Consider the following 8,253-nt stretch of genomic DNA (forward strand, 5'->3'; position numbering starts at 1 on the left):
CACCTGGGTGGCTCAATGGTTGAGCACCTCCCTTCAGCCCAGCGCATGATCCTGGGGTCCTGGGATTGAGTCCCACATCGGAATCTCCGCAGGGAGCCTGCTTCTCCCTCTGCCTGTGTCTCTGCCTCTCTTTGTGTCTCTCCTGAATAGATAAATAAATCTTTTTTTAAAAAAGGGAAAGAAACACCTGGAGGTATACACACATGATATTTACATACATATAGAAAGTTCCATGCATCCACTTGTATTCCAAACACCATATCTGACTGTACCCCTGTACACTCCCTGAGGACAGAGACACTCTCCTGAGTGTTTTGCTCAGTGAATGCCCCCCGGGGACCTTCAGACTGATGTCCCCTCATGGAGGGAAAGGCTTTGGAGTCTGTCCTGTCCAATGCAGTGGATGTGGACCTGGAGGAGCAGGAAGAAGGCTCCTTTCTTTGGCCCAGCATGGGTGGTGGACTCGCAGACCTCAGGGAGCCTCACAGGGGACAGGTGAGCTTGCAGTTCCTACTTTCTCAGAGCTTGATAGTCAAGGAGCCAGGAAAACTGACCAGGAGGGCTGCCAAGGGAGGAGTGAATACTCCCCAGCGCAGGGTCAGCTCCCCATAGCCCCTGCCTCAGCACTTCTGGGGCTCGGGGGGACTGAGGGGGTCCTACCTTTGCCTTTACAGCTGCCCTGGGCAGGAGGCCTCCCCGGTGTTCCAGATAAGACAACTGGGGTTTGGGGGCATAAGTGACAGCACGGGGAGTGAGAGAGAAGTGAGGGGAATAGCTCCGACTGAGTACCTGCGAAACAGGCCCTATGCCGGCCACCAGACTGAGAACCTCAGACAGGAATCTGCTCAAGTGGGTGAACTGTGGCATTTGACAGATACAGAAACTGAGCTCAAATAGCCAGAGCATTTCCTTGGGTTCCGAGGTAGACCTAAGGCTTTAATTTCACCTCTGCCGTGGAATTTGGAGTCCTTGGGAGACTTTTGCTCTGGTCTCCACAGCTGGGGGGGGGGGGGGGGAGGCCCCTGCCTACCTCTTGCTCCAAGAGCACCCAACTATGAGATTTGACTTTCCCTTGGCCCTGGAGACTAATCCTCTTAGCTTCCAAAATCAGAGGGAACTTGGCCCACACTTGTGGTCTGCCTGAACTGAAGGCCAGGCACCACCTCCTGCCTCTGGCCTCCCCTGCCCCTGGCCCACTCACCCTTCCACTGATGGGACCAGGCATCAGCCATGCCAGTAGGAATGGAACTCTCCTTATTGGCTTCTCTGCAAATCCATTTTAAGAACAAGATTACATACCCAAGACTTCTTGGCACAGTCCCATAATGAAAATATTATAGGGACGCCTGGGTGGCTCAGTGGGTGAGCATCTGCCTTCAGCTCAGGTCATGATCCCGGGGTCCTGGGATTGAGTCCTGCATCGGGCTCCCTGCAGGGAGCCTGCTTCTCCCTCTGCCTGTATCTCTGCCTCTCTCTGTCTCTTATGAATAATAAAATAAACTAAAATAAACTAAAATAAAATAAACAAAGAAATATTATCCTCTTTGCTTGGATTATGAACCTTCATGTTCCTGAAGGTTAAGCATCTTGCCTCAAGGTCACCCAGCCAGTGAATTGGCTAACCAGGGTTTGGAACCCAGGTCATCGTGGCACCAAGGCCTATGGCACAGTTTTCTTTCCACTCTGCTTCTACAGAGTCCCTGACTTCAATGGCCTCATAGGGCATGAGCAAACAAGTCAAGGGTCACTGCTCCGCAGTAATGTTCATAGTAAATGCAGGGGAACATGTGGGTAGCAGGTAATCAGGGGAAGGAATCAAGGAGAGCTTCTAGAAAGTGATGATGCCTGAGCTAAGCCATGAGGGCTGAGCAGCAGGTGCAGTGAGCCTGCAAGAGAGGAAAACAAAACAAAACAATATAAGAAAATGCTCAGAGAAGGGCACACTGTCATTTCTAGCCATTTCTACCAGCCGTCGGGACAGTGGCCCAGGTTATCCTTTAAGGCAGACCAAAGGCAATGTCTCCCTTGCATGTGCCTTACGCGACTAGATCAGTAAACACCATCATCGTCTGATAGTTTGTCATCTACAAGACTCACTTATCATCTTGTGGAAAAAAATGCTTTTTTTAAAAAAGATTTATTTATTTATTTATGATAGACATAGAGAGAGAGAGAGGCAGAGACACAGGAGGAGGGAGAAGCAGGCTCCATGCCGGGACCCCGAAGCGGGACTGGATCCCGGGACTCCAGGATCGGGCCCTGGGCCAAAGGCAGGTACTAAACCACTGAGCCACCCAGGGATCCCCCGAAAAAAATACTTTTAACTGAGGTGACAGTCACATAAAAGAAATGAACTATTCTAAACAATTCACCACCTCTAGCTGGTTCCAAAACACGTTCATGCCCCATATTAAAACCGTATGCCTGTTAATCAGGCTCTCCCCAGCCCTACCTCTCTCCAGCCCCTGGCCATCGCCAACCCAATTTCTGTCCCTGTGGATTTACCTGTTCTGGATATTTCATATAAATGGAATCATATACTATGCCTGGCTTCTTCACTTAGTGTTATGTTTTTAGGCTTCATTTTGTAACTTTTCTAGATGACGAAGAGCCAGCAGAGCTCAGACCACAGTTTAAATATGACCCAGCATGTCCTGCGCACACCTGGGCCCTTCCCTTAGACTTGTCCTACCCTCCTTCAGGTTTTAGAAGGCGAACCACAGGCCCCGGTGTGAGTCCTCACTCAGCCATTTCCCTGACTTGCTCTGCCCCTCAGAGCCTAGGCCTCCCGTATGTAAAAGAGACAGCTGACACAAGGATGTGAACACACTTAACTCTCCTGGGTTATATGCTGTAAAATGGTTAAGAAGTATATTTTGTTATGTATACTTATCACGATCTCTTTAAAAAAAAAAAAAAAGCAATATAAGGGGAAAAACAAGCAAAAAAAAAAAAAAAAGAGATAGTTGAATCTGTCCATTGATCACTAAGGATGCCCTCTCTTCCCCACCCTGACTCCTCCTCCCCCAAGCCATCCTATAGCCTAAGGAGGCCAAGGACTAAGATTGAGAGTCAGGGAGGAGAAAGGCCATTCAAGGACACAGAGGAAAGAAGTGATCCAGCTGAGAAAGGGGGGAGGAGTGGGGGTGGGGAAGGAGGGGAAAAGAGAGGAAGGCAGGGGGAGTGAGAGGGAAGAGAGATGGAGGAGGAGTGAGAGGGGGAGGGACAGGAGAGAGGAGGGTGGAAGAAGAGGAGGGGGAGAGGGAGAGAGGACAGATATAAGGGAGGATGGGGAGAGGCAGAGGGAGGGGAAGGGAAGGGGTAGGAGTGGAGGGGAGAGGGAGGCCCCTGGGGTAATCCCAACTAGCAGTCCATCTCCGCCTCCCTTGGCCCATGTGTTTATTTCTCAATTCTCATCACTGTCATTCTTCAAACCTCAGTTCTCATCTCCAGCACAATCTACGGATCAGTCTCCAGCCCTGGAGCAAAATGGGAACCATCGGGCTTCCAAATGGATTCAGCTTCTGTGATTTAAATTTTGTTTTGTTTTTTTTTCCAAAAGAATCCTACCCAGAATCAGAATGAAAGCAATAAATATTTGATAAGAAAAAGCAAGGGTTCGGCCACGTCCCTAAAACACATTGGTCGTGTCCTCAAGGACTTTCACACGGGGTGCCAATGTCAAGCCTCCCCCCCCCCACCCAAGAGGCTGAAGGGACTCGAGATGTAGGGGGACCACACATTCTAGATTTGCTTAGCCTGGTTTCAAATATCTAGTTCCCCGTTCCCCAGAGCACCCACTCTTAGCAGAATATGAGCCGCAATTTCAGGTCAGGAGGAAGGGAGAGCGCCGCGGATGAGTCTGGAACCCCAAGGGGAGGCCACAGTTCCTGAAAGACTAATTATATACCAGCAGTTGCCCCAACAGCGCAGGTGGATAAATGGATTTAGACGGCATTATAAGTAGCAGCCCAAGAATGTTTTAGAGAACAACCACTGTCCACATACAACCAAAAATAAAAACATCAGTTTGATTTATTCTCCTTGGAGCTGTCCAAGAGGAAAGCTGGACGCTGGTGTTCGCGCCTCCAAGACCCAGCTGGAAAGGCAGCTGGAAACAGAGATTAAGGGGAATCCATTGCTGAGTAGGGATGGAAGTAAATGCAGGTGCTGGGAGGGGCAGGAGGTGAGGGGGAAGAAACCTAGGAGGGCTTCCAGGAAGCGGTGGCCTCCAAGCTGAGTCACGGAAGGTGATCCTCCTGCGGACAGCCCACTAGAGCCAGAAGGGCCCACTAGAGCCGGAAGACACAAGCCTCCAGAAATGACGCATGGCTGCACTCGGGGAGTGATGGGTTATCAGTGACTCCTCCTCCTCCTTACCCCCTCTTACTTCCCTTACTTCTCTAAAGAGCATATGTCCTGCTTTTTTTTTTTTTTTTAAGATTTTATTTATTTTTTCCTGAGAGACACAGAGAGAGAGGCAGAGACATAGGTAGAGGGAGAAGCAGGCTCCCTGCAGGAGCCTAGGGCAGGACTCGATCCCAGGACCCCAGGATCACGACCTGAGCTGAAGGCAGACGCTCCACCACTGAGCCACCAGGTGTCCCATATGTGTCTTTTTAAATAAAATTTTTTTGAAAGAAAGGAAAGACAGCCATTTCAAAGGACCCGGAGAGTTGTCACAAGAACGTGGTCCAGCTTCTGTGTCATGCTTGTGGGAACGGAAACCCTTTCGCCCTTACACCCTGTCTGGCAGCAGCACCTCCCAGTGGGGCTGTCACCCCAAAGCCCCACAGACTGCATGTGGTCTGGTGGCAGGGTGGGGCCTAGACAACAGACTTCTTTCCTCACAGCTCCGGCTCCGGAGGCTGGGGGTTCAGATTGCTCCTGAGGCCTGGCTCCTGGGCTTGCAGGCGGCTAGCCTCTCCCTGTGTCTTCACGGTTCCCCTCAGCCCGGTGCGTGCCTGTGTCCCCTTCTTGTAAGGACGTGGTCACACTAGATGAGGACCACCCTAGTGACATCACGCTAATTTCATCACCTCCGCAAGGACCCTATCTCCAAATACAGTCACATTCTGAGGTCCTGCAGGTTAGGACTACCACAGATAAATTGGGGGGGGGCACACTCAGCCCACAGCATGGGGGTACAGATAAATGTCCCCAGATCAGTCCTTTATTTTTCCTGTTGCTACGGGAGGGATCAGAACATTAGAACCCGCCTGATTTTGACACAAAGATGCTGGATGGAGAGCACACGCATGCCCACTTAGAGCCCTGGACCCCCAGCCCCACCCCCAGAGTCAGGAAGAAGGGCTGGCCTGGAATCCCATACAAACACACGGGGCACAGCATCTGCCCCTGCAGCTACCTGCGTGCCTACATGCATGCATGCCACACACCACACACATATCACGGCCATACAGACACACACCACAGAGCACACACAGAGGCACACACGTATACACACACACACACACACCACAGACATGCACGCACCTCTAATGATCATCCTGGCTGCGCTATGGGATGTGGGTTGTTATGGAGATGGGAGCAGGGAGGAGCTGGGGAAGCAGGGGGCCTAGGAAGAGAGGAGAATGTGAGAAAGCCGTCAGTTGCCTTTGTAACCTCCGCATTGATCCGGGCGGGGCTCAAGGCTCCCCTGATGTCAGCAGGTACCTGGGAGCCAAGAGAGTTCTTAAAACCTCTGCAGACCATCCTCTGTCTGCTTCTCCATGCGCACCACCCAGCACAAGGCAAGAAGGGAGAGCCTGCCCGTCACCATTGCCACCACGACCTCCTGTTCCCACAGCCATGGCCGGGGGTGTCCTGCTCCCCTTAATAGCTCCAGCCCACACAGGGACCAAACTCTTCCCTGGTTTCCCCTGAGCATCCCTGAGACAGGATGAGGGTTTCAACGGAAGGACACACACCCGGGTGGCCGGGAGCCACAGTCACCGCACTCATGGGCTCACCCCTGGCTCACTTCCCTGATCCCAGCCCCAGGCCCACCTAGGACAGCACGGGGTGGGGTGGGGAGGAACCTGGCTCACAGCCCCTCCCACCCTCACCCGCTGCAGTTCCTCCCCTCCTGGAGTATCCGTCACCTCAACTTCCCCAGCCAGGACCTGCATCCTGGTCTCTGAGACCATCCTAGGAAAGCCAGGGGTGGTCTGGGGCTAGCGGGACCTCCCTCCCACTTCTCCTCCCTGGTTTCTTTCCATAAAGCCACCAGGGTCCCCCGTCCAGTGGCAGGACAGACTCGAGGGTAAGTTCGTCACAGTGATAACCACCTTGATTATCGTTTGTGTAGGATGTCGCAGCCCCCAGTCGCCTCCTCAGACACGATCCATTTGGTATTCTCTACAGCTTCCTCTTCAGCATCACTGTACGCGTGAAGGAATGAACGGAGGCCCAGGGAGGTGCAGCTAGTAGCTCAAGGTCACACAGTGGCTAAAGCAGCAGTGCCACTGCAGGGACCCTATGTGCCCTTACCACTCTTAGGACCCTTTACCCCTTGGCCTCAGTCTCAGTGGTGAAATTGCACTTAAATGAGAGGCAGGAGGGGGAACAGGGCCACAGGCCCAAGGGCCGGCTCTCAGGAATGGGACCGAGATTCTTTTGAGTTAATACACGTCATATCACAGGGCTGACCTCATAAATATCATTAGCTCCTGCAGCATCCACCCAGCCCGCCAGCGCCCTGGATGTGATGAACTCCGTATCCTGTTCCCGGCCACAGCAGGTGGAAATAGTGTGAACTCCTGCAATAGCACCAGCGAGATGAACAGCTGAATGCTCGTCTCCTGGCAGAGAGCAGCTCAGAGACTGCTGACCCACACACACTGGCCTCCTCCCCTCCACCAGAGCGGGCTTTGGGAGAACGCTGGACACTGGGCAGGTGTGGAGACAGACTGACCGGGCTCTGGTCTCTGTGTGCTGTGTGACCTTGGGCAAGTTACTTGACATCTCTGAAACTCGGTTTTTCTATCTGTAAAAAGAGGATAATGGGATCCACTTTGGGAATATGTAGGTGGACGCGTCCAGCTGAGGACCAGGCACAGTAAAGGGACCCGGAGGAGGGAAGAGGTGGGGTCAATGTGGGGATATGGCATCCACCTACCCACCCAGCTGCCTCACGGCGGTTGTCAGTTAAGAAACCTGGAAGTGGGACAGTACTTGGGGGGTTCAGTGGTTGAGCATCTGCCTTCGGCTCAGGTCGTAATCCCAAGGCCCCAGGATCGAGTCCCGCATCGGCCTCCCTGCAGGGAGCCTGCTTCTCCCTCTGCCTGTGTCTCTGTCTCTCTCTGTGTGTCTGTCATGAATAAATAAATACAATCTTGAAAAAAAAAAAAAAAAAGCAGGATAGTAGAGTGGAAAAGATCAAGGGCTTCGGTGTCAGAGAGACCTGGGTTTAAGTCCTAGCCTTGCTCGGTGACCTTAGGAAGTCACATAACCTTTCTTAGCCTGTTCCCTCATTAGCAACACAGGGAAGAAGGCAATGCCTACCTTTAAGGGATTACGAGGACGAAAGCAGGTTGTAGTGTACACCGTGCTCAACACGATGCTCAGTAAGTGAGTATGATTATTTTCCCAGACCTTAGCCAGGGGTCTTCCTTAATGGTCAGTCCTTAAGGCTCTGTCTCATTCCTGCCTCTCTGAGCTCAGCCATGCCCGTGACTTCAAGTCCCTGATAACCACCAAAGCACCGTGTCCAGCTCCGACCTCTCTCCAGAAGGCACATCACTGGGCATCTCCACCAGAATGTCCTCCGGGCAGCCTAGATCCAACACGACGTCCTGGCTGGCCCACCACTCTCTGCGTGATTGGGGTCTGTCACCTTGGCCTTGGTTTTTCGTCTTTACCTGAGCAGGTTGTAGTAGATCACTACGGAGCCTATCTCAGCCCTAACATCCTAGGATTCTCAACTCTGTGTCATCCCCCAGACTCACCACCTTGCACAGCAGCACCACCTTCCTCCAATGAACCTCAGCTTGCAAACTCACAGTCAGCTCAGGGTCGTCCATCTTGTTCATCATAGCCCTCAAGCCTGGAAGAGTCTCCCTCAAGAGGTTCCCTATCTCTAACTCCTCCCTGTTGCCACTACCGTTGCACTAATCCAGACGCCTCCATCAGCACTCACCAGAGGTACGACACACCCGGCGCTGGCACCAGCTTCCCCATGCAGTCCACCCTCTGCTCTTTCCATCCATGGAGCCAGTGGTCAACAAGGTACTTGGTGCAGCTTCTCTCCCA

This window comes from Vulpes vulpes, chromosome 16, assembly GCF_048418805.1.
Source record: "Vulpes vulpes isolate BD-2025 chromosome 16, VulVul3, whole genome shotgun sequence".
Taxonomy (NCBI): domain Eukaryota; kingdom Metazoa; phylum Chordata; class Mammalia; order Carnivora; family Canidae; genus Vulpes; species Vulpes vulpes.